General features: G+C 45.2%; 17 non-coding genes across 17 annotated transcripts; all 17 read left to right on the top strand.

Annotated features, from left to right (window-relative positions):
• Window positions 1-8,513: 8,513 nt before the first annotated feature.
• trnag-ucc lies at window positions 8,514-8,585 on the top strand. The gene has a single exon. It is a non-coding gene; the product is annotated as a tRNA-Gly (tRNA).
• A 127-nt stretch (window positions 8,586-8,712) lies between these two features.
• trnal-uag lies at window positions 8,713-8,794 on the top strand. The gene has a single exon. It is a non-coding gene; the product is annotated as a tRNA-Leu (tRNA).
• Window positions 8,795-9,114: 320 nt separating this feature from the next.
• trnag-ucc lies at window positions 9,115-9,186 on the top strand. Its single transcript has one exon. It is a non-coding gene; the product is annotated as a tRNA-Gly (tRNA).
• A 128-nt stretch (window positions 9,187-9,314) lies between these two features.
• Window positions 9,315-9,396, top strand: trnal-aag. Its single transcript has one exon. It is a non-coding gene; the product is annotated as a tRNA-Leu (tRNA).
• A 320-nt stretch (window positions 9,397-9,716) lies between these two features.
• Window positions 9,717-9,788, top strand: trnag-ucc. Its single transcript has one exon. It is a non-coding gene; the product is annotated as a tRNA-Gly (tRNA).
• A 531-nt stretch (window positions 9,789-10,319) lies between these two features.
• trnag-ucc lies at window positions 10,320-10,391 on the top strand. Its single transcript has one exon. It is a non-coding gene; the product is annotated as a tRNA-Gly (tRNA).
• A 128-nt stretch (window positions 10,392-10,519) lies between these two features.
• Window positions 10,520-10,601, top strand: trnal-uag. The gene has a single exon. It is a non-coding gene; the product is annotated as a tRNA-Leu (tRNA).
• A 320-nt stretch (window positions 10,602-10,921) lies between these two features.
• trnag-ucc lies at window positions 10,922-10,993 on the top strand. Its single transcript has one exon. It is a non-coding gene; the product is annotated as a tRNA-Gly (tRNA).
• A 729-nt stretch (window positions 10,994-11,722) lies between these two features.
• Window positions 11,723-11,804, top strand: trnal-aag. Its single transcript has one exon. It is a non-coding gene; the product is annotated as a tRNA-Leu (tRNA).
• A 1,089-nt stretch (window positions 11,805-12,893) lies between these two features.
• On the top strand, window positions 12,894-12,965 carry trnag-ucc. Its single transcript has one exon. It is a non-coding gene; the product is annotated as a tRNA-Gly (tRNA).
• Window positions 12,966-13,093: 128 nt separating this feature from the next.
• On the top strand, window positions 13,094-13,175 carry trnal-aag. Its single transcript has one exon. It is a non-coding gene; the product is annotated as a tRNA-Leu (tRNA).
• A 311-nt stretch (window positions 13,176-13,486) lies between these two features.
• On the top strand, window positions 13,487-13,568 carry trnal-uag. The gene has a single exon. It is a non-coding gene; the product is annotated as a tRNA-Leu (tRNA).
• Window positions 13,569-14,281: 713 nt separating this feature from the next.
• On the top strand, window positions 14,282-14,353 carry trnag-ucc. The gene has a single exon. It is a non-coding gene; the product is annotated as a tRNA-Gly (tRNA).
• Window positions 14,354-14,480: 127 nt separating this feature from the next.
• trnal-uag lies at window positions 14,481-14,562 on the top strand. The gene has a single exon. It is a non-coding gene; the product is annotated as a tRNA-Leu (tRNA).
• A 699-nt stretch (window positions 14,563-15,261) lies between these two features.
• trnal-uag lies at window positions 15,262-15,343 on the top strand. Its single transcript has one exon. It is a non-coding gene; the product is annotated as a tRNA-Leu (tRNA).
• Window positions 15,344-16,056: 713 nt separating this feature from the next.
• trnag-ucc lies at window positions 16,057-16,128 on the top strand. The gene has a single exon. It is a non-coding gene; the product is annotated as a tRNA-Gly (tRNA).
• A 127-nt stretch (window positions 16,129-16,255) lies between these two features.
• Window positions 16,256-16,337, top strand: trnal-uag. The gene has a single exon. It is a non-coding gene; the product is annotated as a tRNA-Leu (tRNA).
• The last annotated feature ends 1,798 nt before the right edge of the window (window positions 16,338-18,135 follow it).

Here is an 18,135-nt window from a genome sequence, read left to right as displayed (position 1 = left end):
AGACCTGGCGCGCGCGTGTGTGCGTGCGTGTTTGAGTGTGTGCGTGCTTGAGTGTGTGCGTGTGTGTGCCTTTTGACCCCTGTAAGCTTGACCACATGATTCACCCAACACAGATAAGGCCAGACATCTTTTATGGCCTCTCCAGTAAGAGAGAGTGGTCAGCCCAGGTCACCTTGTTTACGTATGCCTCATGTTACCCAAAGTCCAGATTTGGGGGTAGGCTTCTCTCTACACACAAGGAATGCTGAACACAGAATCATTCTTATACAGGATAAATGTGTTACATCTTCAATTTCTCCAACATATCCCTCCTGTTTATCCTGAATAAAATGTGTCATTCCAAAGCCACGCCTACACACAGTCAATAAAATCAAAAATACATAAAATAAAAATAATTCATAAAATCAAAAATGTGTAATATTCAATAAGACTACACAGCATTATAGTCTAGCAGTGTGAATGCTTGGACATGACGGTAGCCCATGGTATTGGGTAAAACCCGTCATCACTTAGCAGAATGGTCATTTGACGTCTGATGAGTTGGACCTCATCTCAGATCTCCTTCACACAAAATCAAATAGAAACAAAGATTGCAACAAAGAATTCAATACAGAAATTATCAGGATATAAGAACATGCCTACTTGTTGTCTACCTGGTCATCTCTAAAACCATCAAACATTCAGTAGACTGTCAGTCAGGTTTTTCTAAGACAGGCCCTGATTGTGCTCTTCCTCTCCAGGTTAGGTGATAAGCATTTCTGTCCAAGTCAGGGAGTCATAAACCTCAGTTAACCAAACAAAAACCTGTTTAACCCTTAAGTCACCCCAGATTCTGTCTCCAAATGCACTCTCCCACAACTTATCTCCATTTTATAGATGGCAAAAGAAGCTCACCCTCCCCCGAAGGTGATCTCCTACAGCGCAGTCAGGACTCTAAATCAACAGACATTTCTCTCCAGCCTCCTGCTAACTCTTTTACAACCTCTTCATGATAAAAGATCACTTTTGCACATCTCCTGAAATCTCCTTACATGTTCTCAATTTCTGTTTTCAAATTAATATCAACTTTCTGTGATGCAACCAAGTTTCTCAAAAGCAAAACATCAAGCTTTAATGCAACTCCCAAATAATACTTAATCAAGTCATATAAATGAAGTATTGTAGTATCATGGTCACAGTATTGTTATCTCCTCTTCCGACAGTCAATAACTGTTCTCAAAACATTCAAACTTCTGCCCTGGAACATAACATATCAACTGGACATCTTTACATAACTGGTAGAACGTATCATGATAGGAGTGTTTGTACCTAAATTTTATTCCACAGAAAAGTTTCTTACGTATCTCAAGATTAAAACAACACTTCTGAATCTGTTTAACATTTGCATTGTTATCAATTAAACAGTTAAATCATATCTGTAGTCATAGCACCATGTAGTTCCTACATATTTCAACATCCAAAACGGAACATCATTCTCAAGACAATTCCCCTTGTTTCTCAAAGTCCAATTTCCTGAAACTGATGCCATGATTGTGTGCATGGTGATTGTGTAATCTTCTCATAGAAAATGTAGTCTAGTTGATCAAAACGGCAACCTCAACGCACTGTTTTCCTTATTTTGCCATCATCAAACAAAGTGCACGCTTGACTCACGTGTACCATGCCATTTCCTCTCTGAAACTAGCCAGGAATGACCCTGTTCACCTTGGGTCATTTTCCAGGACTTAACGTGTCAAATCCGTCACCACAATCCAGTCTCCTTAGGTCAGGGACCTCTCACTGGATTGAGACAGCATCTCTCTCCTGTCTGCGAATTTCAGAACAAAGTAGACTACACAGTAATTAAAATTACATTCTCACAGAGGTCAGTTGAAGGCAACTGACTCGTCGTTGGTCCATTCCTGAATCTTTACATTTCTTTAGCTCAATAAAGTTCATGCATATCTTGTTCTCTCTCAAAGTATGCTAAAAAAGTTTTGTCTTAAAGTTTCCTTGAATAGTTTGCAAATCCATATACTGTGAACACTCTTTCGTTATCATTCCCTCCTGTTGAGACATGATCAATCTCATGGCTCAATATTATAGCATAACGAAATAGATTCTTCAGTAACATAAGTTCCTCCTGTGAATTTACACAACCCATCATTTGTGACACTCCTTGCATTTCTCTCAAGACAGTCTCATCCACATTATACCTTTCCTAATGTTAAGACACCTGTATGGCTGCCTCTTTTGCTGCCACATCTGCTTTAGCATTCCCAGAAAAATAAAATCTATGTTATCAGTATGAACTTTTAGTAGACCAAACACATTTTTCACAATCGCCATCTTTCCTTGTAGATAGTCACTGAGGTTAAAAGATTGCATCTTTTAACCATAGGGAACAGCAAAGTAAACATTATCCATTCCAACCACTAATTTTCAGTCATTAAATCCAGTTCTTAATACTAGTTCGTTTTGCTCGTCTCAGCGGTGTTGTCTTTATCTGTCTTATTGTTTCCACTAGTGGCATCATACAGGAGCAATCACCTTTTCAAACCATAGTATAGGGAAGACTATTATGAATATTAGCAACAGTAAGCTACATATGGTACCACGAAGGTCACAATACTACGGATGAGGAAATAGGTCACCCATCCTTTCTACCTTTCCCTGCTTACTGTCTCCTATCTTTTTAGCCTACACCCTATGTCTCTGTTGGCCGTTGATTTCTTCACTGAGTTTGAGACGCGCCGTTCTTTAAGAGAATGACTCCCCTTTGTAGTCAGACTTGTGCCTCAAGACTGTGGTGAGTAACTAATCTGTCCCTGTATCAATGTCCCTTCCTTACAATGTGACAAATGCATCCAAGACGTCCTCTCTGCTATTTTGACTGCAGTGGGTGTGGTGAGTAGTACCTGATACGGTCCCTCCCACCTGGGCTGGACCAGTTATTTCTTTTTGATAACTTTAATCAATACCCAACCTCCTGGTTTGACTCATCCACTCTTTGGTTTACTGCTTCACCTGGAACAGAATTTAGCAGAAGATCTCTTTTCTAGTTAGCATTTTGTATAAAATCGGTTAACTTTTTGATCCACTTCATCAGGAATTTGGATTACTTCTAGTAGAACCAACACAAGTTATTCAAAACTCTTATTTATCCATTGTTGAACAAACATGTATAACAAGACAATACCTCATCATTTGATATTCAACTCCTATTACTGATGTCTAGAAATCTGTTTCTTTGTTCCCTTTTAAACAAAATCAACTGTTAGTCTAATTTCTTTCACTCCAAAAACCTTTTCTTTCTTTCAAACCCGGTAAGTTTAAGACCGATATCATTTTAAATTCTCTGTTTAACCAAATCACACCTCTTTTTGTTAAAGATATGATAAAACCATTGTCATTATCCCAAACCAGAATTCAATCTGTATGTTTCTCAAATGAAAATATAGACCACATAATGTTCCCAATGTAGCGTTTAACAAAACTTTTTTCAAATATATTTTCCATAAAGGTCAGATAGGTAGAACTTCATAACTTGCTTTGGCTGCAGTCCAAAACAAGCTAATTAGCACAAACCATCATAACCACAATTTATCAGACTTATGAGTCTTCCCAAATTATTTCAGAACAAAGGTTATTATAACCCTCCTTATGCACTAATACCATTTATTAATACAACCTTATCACAGCCTAACTGTTTATCCAAAACATTGTGTCAGGCTCCTGATAAAACATGCAATCAAACTTAAAGCCAAATTACAATAAAACTCAAAATAAAAATACATTTTAGTTATTTTCTCTTTCTCATTTCATAACTAAATTGCATCCAATACCTTTATCAAAACTCTTAAAAATCCTACATTTTACTATTTTGATTTTAAATGTTTTCCCATATACCTAAAGTATATGCATAGTTCCCTTTTCAGAACATCAAAGTGTTTAAACCAATCATCTCTTCACAACCACAAAACGTTCTCCTGTTTCATTTTATAACCTTCCATGAACCTCTTAAACCAATCTTTTATGTAACTTTCAAATCATTTCCTCATAATGTTTTACATACATTTCTTCAAACCAAAATAAAACATTTGTGAAAACACAGCTTCAAAATAACCCAACTGGAAAAGTGCCACCAATTGATTCCATGTCAATGGATATTTGATGTGCAAGTGGTTATTATAATCAGATGTAGCTACTAAAGTTACAATTTCAAATTAAATCAAATCCTTAAACAAAACATTCCTTCGCCAAATAAAAACAACCTTCCTGTCTAAACGCAAACTTCCCATAAGTTCCCTATAACACACAAGGTTGCAATTATTGACTTAATTTCGCCTTTGATTTCAAAATTAGCCTTCTACTAATTCTCTGAGCCACATTTTAATTTGCTTTAAACTATCGTTATCATAATGTTGTTTCATCAAATCAATGTTCGGACAGTTAAAACTGCTCCCAGACCTTAGTCACTCATGCCAGTATTATGCTCCGTAATCACGTCAACCATGTCTTAATGTCCTTAAGACAAAAGAAAATATAAATTCGCCCTTTTTCTTTTTAAACCTTTAAATTCACAATTTAACATGAGTACCATAAGCCCGTAAAACAAAAACCTTATTCTTTAACTTCTCAAAAGTCTTATCAAAGCATACAGAGAATACTCCTTTGAATATTCCTATATTTACCAGCCATTACGCCCACAACATGCATTATGCACGGACAATTCTTCAAATCTAATTTATGCGGACCAAAAACTCCAAATTAAGATATTTAATTGGAATATTTTGTAGTTTGTAGCCTATATGGTTTAATGTAACACTCTTCTTACTTAATTACTTTTAGTTTTTACTTGAATGACTCAAATCTAGCACATTGTATCCATCAGCGCCCGCTTCAAACTCGAATCAAACAAACAGCGCACTCTGGAACAAGCAAAAACCTTTTTTTTTCCCTCTTTGAACAACACAGATGGTTGGCGTTTACCTTCTATTCACTTAATTTTGCTCTATAACTCTTGCGATTGTATTGGAACCAATTTATAAACCAGGGGTTCAATTTCTGCATTCTTATTGAATACCATAACACATCAAAGATATGACGCTTTTAAATACAAGTTCTGGTCGGAAAGGCTTCAAAAAACCTCCCTGTTTGGCTAGGAATTACAACAAATGTTTATCATGCATTTGTTAACCACCAAACTTCGAATTCTTCCAAACGGACACATCTCTCAGCATTAATACTCACATAATTATGCAGAATTACCCTCTGGGATCACCTTTGCAAAACTTCAACGTAACGGGACTCTTAGCCCCCACCTTTCCTCGGAATTTCTGAAACTCATGTAAAATGTACTCGAACAACCAAAAACCTTGTTAGCAAATGTATCAAAATAGGCTACTCTTCACTTAATATATTTCAAAAGTAACCAAATTAATGTGTAAATTCGCTCCAAATTCATCTATTTCTCTAAATTTGCGTATTTTCAATCTCTCAATTTCTTATTAGTCTGCGCATGCGTCATGTGGTTACTCATCTGGATCTCAAATGTCAAGCTGCAATACCTTTACTAGCCTGTACCCGCCGCCATCGCTGTTGAGTCTGTATGCAAGTTTGTTAGCTACAAATGTTGTTGCCATAGTTGCAAATTCAACTTCCTGGACTCTCCTTGGTCTCAGGACAGAGCAAAATCTCTGGCAAAATGCACTTTCTCTATGTTTTCACCATTAGCCATTAGCTAACAAAGTCACAGCTTGGATCTTTTCCTCTCAGATCCCAACAATTTGTAAAAGACTTTGTTCAACAGACAGCGGATTGGCAAATTCACTAGAATCATGTCAGCCTTCTTTTAGACACATTTGAAACAAAAATTACCACATTCTCTTCACTACTCTTTAACTTAAACAATTGGAACTTCAATTTCACCATTGAACTTGAATTTTGGTTTCCATATTTCTAAGCATTTCACAATTCCTCTGTACAACTTTTAAAACAATTAACCATGGTTATATATACACAATAGGTCCGCGGTTTATACAATTATACAATTAGTCCTCATCGACTAATATAATTAGTCCTCGTCGACTAATGTAGTACTATCTTTTACGTGCGCACGGAGTCATTTAATCCTGTAGTCTTCTCACAGCGACTGTGGACGGCCCATTTACCTCAATGGCTTTCTACAGAATTTAGCAAAATAGGTTACTACGCTGTTCCCGGTACCCCCGGCGCCATATGTTAGTAAACGTGGCTTCTGTGATTAGCCTGCACCATCTCACAACTGGATCTGAATTAAGCAAATGTAGATGATAGAACTGCACGTCTAATTTATCTTTAACTTAAAAATCGAGAGTCCAAATTCTGCATTGTACACTGAAAAGTCCTATCTTATGTTCACACATACATCTGAGTCCTGGTCGCCCAGGCCTTTTCAACCTGTTCGTTTGGCTAGGATTTAATAACACATGTTTGTAAGGCACGTGTCTACCACCAGACCCAGATCTATCAAAACAAACACATTTCAGCAACAATAAACGCACTTATGTAGAACTCCACTCTCTAATGGCATGTCAAACGCCTTTACCATGTGTAGATTACAATTCCCAATTCATCAGCAATAACAATCAGTTATTATGTCAATTTCAACCAATATACATTTACAGGTCAGGATCCATTGTGAGTTTAGTTCACGACTTCACAGCGGAGTATTTCATCCAACTCTGTTTTACTGCAATGGCATTCCCACAGAAATCAGCAATAATCTTTCCATTTGGTTAGGTATTTAACTACCACCAAACTCAGATATATTTCAAATATCTCAGTTCTGGTCGGTCAGGCCGTAACTGATTCTGTTCCATTTCTTAGCAAAACATACAGTCTATTTACTTCACCGATCTATCTGCTCCCAATGCGTCACAGATCACGGGTCTCAGTAAATATGACACCCCACTCGCTGCACTGGGTTTCCAACAGGTCTTAGCTGATAGGGACCAGAGTGCTTTAATAACTACACTATGGAGTTTTTTAAAAAATCAATTTGGAGCACAAAATTCGACTATATATATATACAATTTCATTCTTACCTTGTCCATCGAAAGCTGTGCCTCTTAGCTAGTCCAGAAATCCGTCACCTTTCCACCATCCCCTCCCCCCCCAAAAAACTGGCCTCTTTTTAAACAGCCATTTTTGCTGCGAGGTTCTCCATTGTCATGCACGTCTGCACGATTTTAGTTCTTGGTTCTTGGGTTCTGGATGGTGGAATGGATGTTGGAATCCGGCTCGAAGGACCATTGTGTCAGAAGTATTAATCTATCAAGCATTGCACAGTCAGTCGGTGAACAAGTTTAAGAAAGCTTTATTGCTTGTGGCCGGCCCACAAGGAGACAAAACATCACACCCCATTGTGCTACAAGTTTGTCCGCTAGCATGTTGCGCTAGCTAGCTATTTAAGCAGAACCGCCCTTTACAGTCATTGGTTAAGACAAAGGCATGCAAATGTTCCATTGCTCTTCTTCATTGGCTCCTTGCATAGACCTGGCGCGCGCGTGTGTGCGTGCGTGTTTGAGTGTGTGCGTGCTTGAGTGTGTGCGTGTGTGTGCCTTTTGACCCCTGTAAGCTTGACCACATGATTCACCCAACACAGATAAGGCCAGACATCTTTTATGGCCTCTTCAGTAAGAGAGAGTGGTCAGCCCAGGTCACCTTGTTTACGTATGCCTCATGTTACCCAAAGTCCAGATTTGGGGGTAGGCTTCTCTCTACACACAAGGAATGCTGAACACAGAATCATTCTTATACAGGATAAATGTGTTACATCTTCAATTTCTCCAACACCAAGGCGCTGGATTAAGGCTCCAGTCTCTCCGGAGGCGTGGGTTCGAATCCCACCGCTGCCACTTTTGTAGGGTGCTAACGGCGTCTCATTGCTTTCACGTCAGTAAGTGGGTTTGAAAGGTGAACTGTGGCTCGTTGTGTTGTGTTGTCGTTGATGCTTTCTTGGGGCATCGTAGGTATAGTGGCTCCATCACCAGACAATACAAACCGTGAAGAGGCATTTCGTCTCTTGTGAAGGTCGAACACATCCGGAGTAGGCCAAGTGTTCCAAACTCGACAGAAGTATAAACCAGGTTTAGGGCAATCTGTTACTAGTTCAGTATCGATCAGTTTTGGGAGAAGCTCGGGTGGCCAACAGCTGACAACGGGGGGTAGCGTGGCCGAGCGGTCCAAGGCGCTGGATTTAGGCTCCAGTCTCTCCGGAGGCGTGGGTTCAAATCCGACTGCTGCCACTTTTGTAGGGTGCTAATGCCGTCTCGTTGCTTTCAAGTCAGTAAGTGGGTTTTAAAGGTGAGCTGTGGCTCGACATGTTGTCGTTGATGCTTTCTTGGGGCATCGTAGGTATAGTGGCTCCATCACCAGACAATACAAAGTGTGCAGGTTTATGGCAATCTCTTACTAGTTGGACGTCAGTAGGTGGTGTGAAAAATCGAACCGTGGCTCGAAAAGCTGTGCGATCATGGAGGATGTCGTGGGCATTGGTGGTATAGTGGCAAGCATAGCTGCCTTCCAAGCAGTTGACCCGGGTTCGATTCCCGGCCAATGCAGAACCTTGAGAAAGATGTGTTTTATCTGGTGTCATTCCACTGCTTGCGGGCATTAGACTACTCACGTGAGCTCCTGGACGATCGATCAGCTTCGGTTGGAGCTCGGCTGGCCAACAGTTGACAACGGGGTAGCGTGGCCGAGCGGTCCAAGGTGCTGGATTTAGGCTCCAGTCTCTCCGGAGGCGTGGGTTCGAATCCCACCGCTGCCAGTTTTGTAGGGTGCTAACGCCGTCTCGTTGCTTTCATGTCAGTAAGTGGGTTTGAAAGGTGAACTGTGGCTCGACATGTTGTCGTTGATGCTTTCTTGGGGCATCGTAGGTATAGTGGCTCCATCACCAGACAATACAAAGTGTGAGAGGCATTTCGTCTCTTGTGACGGTCGAGCACATCCGGATTAGGCCAAGTGTTCCAAACTCGACAGAAGTATAAACCAGGTTTATGGCAAACTCTTACTAGTTGGACGTCAGTAGGTGGTGTGAAAAATCGAACCGTGGCTCGAAAAGCTGTGCGATCATGGAGGATGTCGTGGGCATTGGTGGTATAGTGGCAAGCATATCTGCCTTCCAAGCAGTTGACCCGGGTTCGATTCCCGGCCAATGCAGAACCTTGAGAAAGATGTGTTTTATCTGGTGTCATTCCACTGCTTGCGGGCATTAGATATAGTCACGTGAGCTCCTGGACGATCGATCAGCTTCGGTTTGAGCTCGGCTGGCCAACAGCTGACAACGGGGTAGCGTGGCCGAGCGGTCCAAGGCGCTGGATTAAGGCTCCAGTCTCTCCGGAGGCGTGGGTTCGAATCCCACCGCTGCCACTTTAGTAAGGTGCTAACGCCGTCTCGTTGCTTTCATGTCAGTAAGTGGGTTTGAAAGGTGAACTGTGGCTCGACATGTTGTCGTTGATGCTTTCTTGGGGCATCGTAGGTATAGTGGCTCCATCACCAGACAATACAAAGTGTGAGAGGCATTTCGTCTCTTGTGACGGTCGAGCACATCCGGATTAGGCCAAGTGTTCCAAACTCGACAGAAGTATAAACCAGGTTTATGGCAAACTCTTACTAGTTGGACGTCAGTAGGTGGTGTGAAAAATCGAACCGTGGCTCAAAAAGCTGTGCGATCATGGAGGATGTCGTGGGCATTGGTGGTATAGTGGCAAGCATATCTGCCTTCCAAGCAGTTGACCCGGGTTCGATTCCCGGCCAATGCAGAACCTTGAGAAAGATGTGTTTTATCTGGTGTCATTCCACTGCTTGCGGGCATTAGATATAGTCACGTGAGCTCCTGGACAATCGATCAGCTTCGGTTTGAGCTCGGCTGGCCAACAGCCTGCAACGGGGGTAGCGTGGCCGAGCGGTCCAAGGCGCTGGATTTAGGCTCCAGTCTCTCCGGAGGCGTGGGTTCGAATCCGACTGCTGCCACTTTTGTAGGGTACTAATGCCGTCTCGTTGCTTTCAAGTCAGTAAGTGGGTTTTAAAGGTGAACTGTGGCTCGACATGTTGTCGTTGATGCTTTCTTGGGGCATCGTAGGTATAGTGGCTCCATCACCAGACAATACAAAGTGTGAGAGGCATTTCGTCTCTTGTGACGGTCGAGCACATCCGGATTAGGCCAAGTGTTCCAAACTCGACAGAAGTATAAACCAGTTTTAGGGCAATCAATTACTAGTTGGACGTCAGTAGGTGGTGTGAAAAGTCGAACCGTGGCTCGAAATGCTGTGCGATCATGGAGGATGTCGTGGGCATTGGTGGTATAGTGGCAAGCATATCTGCCTTCCAAGCAGTTGACCCGGGTTCGATTCCCGGCCAATGCAGAACCTTGAGAAAGATGTGTTTTATCTGGTGTCATTCCACTGCTTGCGGGCATTAGATATAGTCACGTGAGCTCCTGGACAATCGATCAGCTTCGGTTTGAGCTCGGCTGGCCAACAGCCTGCAACGGGGTAGCGTGGCCGAGCGGTCCAAGGCGCTGGATTTAGGCTCCAGTCTCTCCGGAGGCGTGGGTTCGAATCCCACCGCTGCCACTTTAGTAAGGTGCTAACGCCGTCTCGTTGCTTTCATGTCAGTAAGTGGGTTTGAAAGGTGAACTGTGGCTCGACATGTTGTCGTTGATGCTTTCTTGGGGCATCGTAGGTATAGTGGCTCCATCACCAGACAATACAAAGTGTGAGAGGCATTTCGTCTCTTGTGACGGTCGAGCACATCCGGATTAGGCCAAGTGTTCCAAACTCGACAGAAGTATAAACCAGGTTTATGGCAAACTCTTACTAGTTGGACGTCAGTAGGTGGTGTGAAAAATCGAACCGTGGCTCAAAAAGCTGTGCGATCATGGAGGATGTCGTGGGCATTGGTGGTATAGTGGCAAGCATATCTGCCTTCCAAGCAGTTGACCCGGGTTCGATTCCCGGCCAATGCAGAACCTTGAGAAAGATGTGTTTTATCTGGTGTCATTCCACTGCTTGCGGGCATTAGATATAGTCACGTGAGCTCCTGGACAATCGATCAGCTTCGGTTTGAGCTCGGCTGGCCAACAGCCTGCAACGGGGTAGCGTGGCCGAGCGGTCCAAGGCGCTGGATTTAGGCTCCAGTCTCTCCGGAGGCGTGGGTTCGAATCCGACTGCTGCCACTTTTGTAGGGTACTAATGCCGTCTCGTTGCTTTCAAGTCAGTAAGTGGGTTTTAAAGGTGAACTGTGGCTCGACATGTTGTCGTTGATGCTTTCTTGGGGCATCGTAGGTATAGTGGCTCCATCACCAGACAATACAAAGTGTGAGAGGCATTTCGTCTCTTGTGACGGTCGAGCACATCCGGATTAGGCCAAGTGTTCCAAACTCGACAGAAGTATAAACCAGTTTTAGGGCAATCAATTACTAGTTGGACGTCAGTAGGTGGTGTGAAAAGTCGAACCGTGGCTCGAAATGCTGTGCGATCATGGAGGATGTCGTGGGCATTGGTGGTATAGTGGCAAGCATAGCTGCCTTCCAAGCAGTTGACCCGGGTTCGATTCCAGGCCAATGCAGAACCTTGAGAAAGATGTGTTTTATCTGGTGTCATTCCACTGCTTGCGGGCATTAGACTAGTCACGTGAGCTCCTGGACGATCGATCAGCTTCGGTTGGAGCTCGGCTGGCCAACAGTTGACAACGGGGTAGCCTGGCCGAGCGGTCCAAGGCGCTGGATTAAGGCTCCAGTCTCTCCGGAGGCGTGGGTTCGAATCCCACCGCTGCCACTTTTGTAGGGTGCTAACGGCGTCTCATTGCTTTCACGTCAGTATGTGGGTTTGAAAGGTGAACTGTGGCTCGACATGTTGTCGTTGATGCTTTCTTGGGGCATCGTAGGTATAGTGGCTCCATCACCAGACAATACAAAGTGTGAGAGGCATTTCGTCTCTTGTGACGGTCGAGCACATCCGGATTAGGCCAAGTGTTCCAAACTCGACAGAAGTATAAACCAGGTTTAGGGCAATCTGTTACTAGTTCAGTATCGATCAGTTTTGGGAGAAGCTCGGGTGGCCAACAACTGACAACGGGGTAGCGTGGCCGAGCGGTCCAAGCCGCTGGATTTAGGCTCCAGTCTCTCCGGAGGCGTGGGTTCGAATCCGACTGCTGCCATTTTTGCAGTGTGCTAACGCCGTCTCCTTGCTTTCACGTCAGTAAGTGGGTTTGAAAGGTGAACTGTGGCTCGTTGTGTTGTGTTGTCGTTGATGCTTTCTTGGGGCATCGTAGGTATAGTGGCTCCATCACCAGACAATACAAAGTGTGAGAGGCATTTCGTCTCTTGTGACGGTCGAGCACATCCGGATTAGGCCAAGTGTTCCAAACTCGACAGAAGTATAAACCAGGTTTAGGGCAATCTGTTACTAGTTCTGTATCGATCAGTTTTGGGAGAAGCTCGGGTGGCCAACAACTGACAACGGGGTAGCGTGGCCGAGCGGTCCAAGGCGCTGGATTTAGGCTCCAGTCTCTCCGGAGGCGTGGGTTCGAATCCGACTGCTGCCACTTTTGTAGGGTGCTAATGCCGTCTCGTTGCTTTCAAGTCAGTAAGTGGGTTTTAAAGGTGAACTGTGGCTCGAAATGTTGTCGTTGATGCTTTCTTGGGGCATCGTAGGTATAGTGGCTCCATCACCAGACAATACAAAGTGTGAGAGGCATTTCGTCTCTTGTGACGGTCGAGCACATCCGGATTAGGCTAAGTTTTCCAAACTCGACAGAAGTATAAACCAGGTTTATGGCAATCTCTTACTAGTTGGACGTCAGTAGGTGGTGTGAAAAATCGAACCGTGGCTCGAAAAGCTGTGCGATCATGGAGGATGTCGTGGGCATTGGTGGTATAGTGGCAAGCATAGCTGCCTTCCAAGCAGTTGACCTGGGTTCGATTCCCGGCCAATGCAGAACCTTGAGAAAAATGTGTTTTATCTGGTGTCATTCCACTGCTTGCGGGCATTAGATATAGTCACGTGAGCTCCTGGACGATCGATCAGCTTCGGTTCGAGCTCGGCTGGCCAACAGTTGACAACGGGGTAGCGTGGCCGAGCGGTCCAAGGCGCTGGATTAAGGCTCCAGTCTCTCCGGAGGCGTGGGTTCGAATCCCACCGCTGCCACTTTTGTAGGGTGCTAACGGCGTCTCATTGCTTTCACGTCAGTAAGTGGGTTTGAAAGGTGAACTGTGGCTCGACGTGTTGTGTTGTGTTGTCGTTGATGCTTTCTTGGGGCATCGTAGGTATAGTGGCTCCATCACCAGACAATACAAACCGTGAAGAGGTATTTCGTCTCTTGTGACGGTCGAACACATCCGGAGAAGGCCAAGTGTTCCAAACTCGACAGAAGTATAAACCAGGTTTAGGGCAATCTGTTACTAGTTCAGTATCGATCAGTTTTGGGAGAAGCTCGGGTGGCCAACAGCTGACAACGGGGTAGCGTGGCCGAGCGGTCCAAGGTGCTGGATTTAGGCTCCAGTCTCTCCGGAGGCGTGGGTTCGAATCCCACCGCTGCCACTTTTGTAGGGTGCTAACGGCGTCTCATTGCTTTCACGTCAGTAAGTGGGTTTGAAAGGTGAACTGTGGCTCGACGTGTTGTGTTGTGTTGTCGTTGATGCTTTCTTGGGGCATCGTAGGTATAGTGGCTCCATCACCAGACAATACAAACCGTGAAGAGGTATTTCGTCTCTTGTGACGGTCGAACACATCCGGAGAAGGCCAAGTGTTCCAAACTCGACAGAAGTATAAACCAGGTTTAGGGCAATCTGTTACTAGTTCAGTATCGATCAGTTTTGGGAGAAGCTCGGGTGGCCAACAGCTGACAACGGGGTAGCGTGGCCGAGCCGTCCAAGGCGCTGGATTTAGGCTCCAGTCTCTCCGGAGGCGTGGGTTAGAATCCGACTGCTGCCATTTTTGTAGGGTGATAATGCCGTCTCGTTGCTTTCAAGTCAGTAAGTGGGTTTGAAAGTTGAATTATGGCTCGACATGTTGTCGTTGATGCTTTCTTGGGGCATCGTAGGTATAGTGGCTCCATCACCAGACAATACAAAGTGTGAGAGGCATTTCGTCTCTTGTGACGGTCGAGCACATCCGGATTAGGCCAAGTGTTCCAAACTCGACAGAAGTATAAACCAGGTTTATGGCAATCTCTTACTAGTTGGACGTCAGTAGGTGGTGTGAAAAATCGAACCGTGGCTCGAAATACTGTGCGATCATGGAGGATGTTGTGGGCATTGGTGGTATAGTGGCAAGCGTAGCTGCCTTCCAAGCAGTTGACCCGGGTTCGATTCCCGGCCAATGCATAACCTTGAGAAAGATGTGTTTTATCTGGTGTCATTCCACTGCTTGCGGGCATTAGACTAGTCACGTGAGCTCCTGGATGATCGATCAGCTTCGGTTGGAGCTCGGCTGGCCAACAGTTGACAACGGGGTAGCGTGGCCGAGCGGTCCAAGGCGCTGGATTTAGGCTCCAGTCTCTCCGGAGGCGTGGGTTCGAATCCCATCGCTGTCAGTTTTGCAGGGTGCTAACGCCGTCTCGTTGCTTTCACGTCAGAAAGTGGGTTTGAAAGTTGAACTGTGGCTCGACATGTTGTGCGGTCGTTGATGCTTTCTTGGGGCATCGTAGGTATAGTGGCTCCATCCGCATACAATACAAACCGTGAAGAGGCATTTCGTCTCCTGTGACGGTCGAACACATCCAGATTAGACCAAGTGTTCCAAACTCGACAGAAGCATTAACCAGGTTTGGGGAAATCTGTTACGAGTTCAGTATCGATCAGTTTTGGGAAAAGCTCGGGTGGCCAACGGCTGACAACGGGGTAGCTTGGCCGAGCGGTCCAAGGCGCTGGATTTAGGCTCCAGTCTCTCTGGAGGCATGGGTTCGAATCCCACCAGAGCCACTTTTGTAGGGTGCTAACGCCGTCTCGTTGCTTTCACGTCAGTAAGTGGGTTTGAAAGGTGAACTGTGGCTCGACGTGTTGTGTTGTGTTGTCGTTGATGCTTTCTTGGGGCATCGTAGGTATAGTGGCTCCATCACCAGACAATACAAACCGTGAAGAGGTATTTCGTCTCTTGTGACGGTCGAACACATCCGGAGAAGGCCAAGTGTTCCAAACTCGACAGAAGTATAAACCAGGTTTAGGGCAATCTGTTACTAGTTCAGTATCGATCAGTTTTGGGAGAAGCTCGGGTGGCCAACAGCTGACAACGGGGTAGCGTGGCCGAGCGGTCCAAGGTGCTGGATTTAGGCTCCAGTCTCTCCGGAGGCGTGGGTTCGAATCCCACCGCTGCCACTTTTGTAGGGTGCTAACGGCGTCTCATTGCTTTCACGTCAGTAAGTGGGTTTGAAAGGTGAACTGTGGCTCGACGTGTTGTGTTGTGTTGTCGTTGATGCTTTCTTGGGGCATCGTAGGTATAGTGGCTCCATCACCAGACAATACAAACCGTGAAGAGGTATTTCGTCTCTTGTGACGGTCGAACACATCCGGAGAAGGCCAAGTGTTCCAAACTCGACAGAAGTATAAACCAGGTTTAGGGCAATCTGTTACTAGTTCAGTATCGATCAGTTTTGGGAGAAGCTCGGGTGGCCAACAGCTGACAACGGGGTAGCGTGGCCGAGCCGTCCAAGGCGCTGGATTTAGGCTCCAGTCTCTCCGGAGGCGTGGGTTAGAATCCGACTGCTGCCATTTTTGTAGGGTGATAATGCCGTCTCGTTGCTTTCAAGTCAGTAAGTGGGTTTGAAAGTTGAATTATGGCTCGACATGTTGTCGTTGATGCTTTCTTGGGGCATCGTAGGTATAGTGGCTCCATCACCAGACAATACAAAGTGTGAGAGGCATTTCGTCTCTTGTGACGGTCGAGCACATCCGGATTAGGCCAAGTGTTCCAAACTCGACAGAAGTATAAACCAGGTTTATGGCAATCTCTTACTAGTTGGACGTCAGTAGGTGGTGTGAAAAATCGAACCGTGGCTCGAAATACTGTGCGATCATGGAGGATGTTGTGGGCATTGGTGGTATAGTGGCAAGCGTAGCTGCCTTCCAAGCAGTTGACCCGGGTTCGATTCCCGGCCAATGCATAACCTTGAGAAAGATGTGTTTTATCTGGTGTCATTCCACTGCTTGCGGGCATTAGACTAGTCACGTGAGCTCCTGGATGATCGATCAGCTTCGGTTGGAGCTCGGCTGGCCAACAGTTGACAACGGGGTAGCGTGGCCGAGCGGTCCAAGGCGCTGGATTTAGGCTCCAGTCTCTCCGGAGGCGTGGGTTCGAATCCCATCGCTGTCAGTTTTGCAGGGTGCTAACGCCGTCTCGTTGCTTTCACGTCAGAAAGTGGGTTTGAAAGTTGAACTGTGGCTCGACATGTTGTGCGGTCGTTGATGCTTTCTTGGGGCATCGTAGGTATAGTGGCTCCATCCGCATACAATACAAACCGTGAAGAGGCATTTCGTCTCCTGTGACGGTCGAACACATCCAGATTAGACCAAGTGTTCCAAACTCGACAGAAGCATTAACCAGGTTTGGGGAAATCTGTTACGAGTTCAGTATCGATCAGTTTTGGGAAAAGCTCGGGTGGCCAACGGCTGACAACGGGGTAGCTTGGCCGAGCGGTCCAAGGCGCTGGATTTAGGCTCCAGTCTCTCTGGAGGCATGGGTTCGAATCCCACCAGAGCCACTTTTGTAGGGTGCTAACGCCGTCTCGTTGCTTTCACGTCAGTAAGTGGGTTTGAAAGGTGAACTGTGGCTTGACGTGTTGTGTTTTCGTTGATGCTTTCTTGGGGCATCGTAGGTATAGTGGCTCCATCCGCATACAATACAAACCGTGAAGAGGCATTTCGTCTCCTGTGACGGTCGAACACATCCAGATTAGGCCAAGTGTTCCAAACTCGACAGAAGCATTAACCAGGTTTGGGGAAATCTGTTACTAGTTCAGTATCGATCAGTTTTGGGAAAAGCTCGGGTGGCCAACGGCTGACAACGGGGTAGCTTGGCCGAGCGGTCCAAGGTGCTGGATTTAAGCTCCAGTCTCTCTGGAGGCGTGGGTTTGAATCCCACCACTGCCACTTTTGTAGGGTGTTAACGCCGTCTCCTTGCTTTCACGTCAGTAAGTGGGTTTGAAAGGTGAACTGTGCCTCGACGTGTTGTGTTTTCGTTGCTGCTTTCAAATCAAATCAAATTTATTTGTATAGCCCTTTTTACACGCAAGCATGTCACAGAGGGCTTCACATGCGCCCATAGAACTGCCCCTCAACCAACCTAAACCCTCAAGGAAGACAAGGAAAAACTCCCAGAAAAACTCCCACCGGGAGAAAAAATGGAAGAAACCTTGGGAGGAGCAATTCAGAGAGGGATCCCCTCCTCCAGAGACGGTTGGTAAGAGAGAGGAGCAGAACACAAGCTAAACATAGTCATACAGTGTCAATGGGTTTTGAAACACCAAAATCCATTGTTCGGCTTTATAGACGTTGGATGGGACCGGGAAACTCGCTGTTGGCCGTCATGGAGACTGGATTCCGGGTGACGACCTGGTTCAGCGTTGGCAGACCGACGACCAAGCAGGTCCTGACAGCTCAAACCCCCCACACCACAGGGAATGTGTGGGGGGGGGACAGAGAGGAGAGCAGGGATTAGAGAATGCCAGGAGCAGCTAACAGTTACAGTCAAAATAGAATGAGATCCCCACCGGTCAAGTGTGGACTAGTGCAGCAATTTAACAGAGCAAAAAGGGTATTTGATGCAGCCCCACACACCAAAACAACGACAGCCCCCCTCAGTTGGAACATGAAATCTGTTCCAGGGGAAAGAACTCTAAAGTAGGTTATACTTATACGAATAAGGATGAAAACAGCCAGTCCCCCGTTGTCTCCAACTAGTAATAAAAACTATAACAGTGACAATATACAGCAACGGAACTATAATAATAATAATACTAACAATATACAGTAACAGGTTTACTTTATTTGTAACATCTAGCTGGGCAATGTGAACATAAGCTATAATTAAAATTTAAAAGTTACATGTGATACACACATAGGCAAGCACACATCCCAGGTTTACATAGAAAGTACACACATACTTCCCTTTA

Source organism: Hypomesus transpacificus, unplaced genomic scaffold, assembly GCF_021917145.1.
Source record: "Hypomesus transpacificus isolate Combined female unplaced genomic scaffold, fHypTra1 scaffold_188, whole genome shotgun sequence".
Taxonomy (NCBI): Eukaryota; Metazoa; Chordata; class Actinopteri; order Osmeriformes; family Osmeridae; genus Hypomesus; species Hypomesus transpacificus.
Note: the sequence above shows the minus strand (reverse complement) of the source record. Positions and strands in the feature narration are given on the sequence as shown.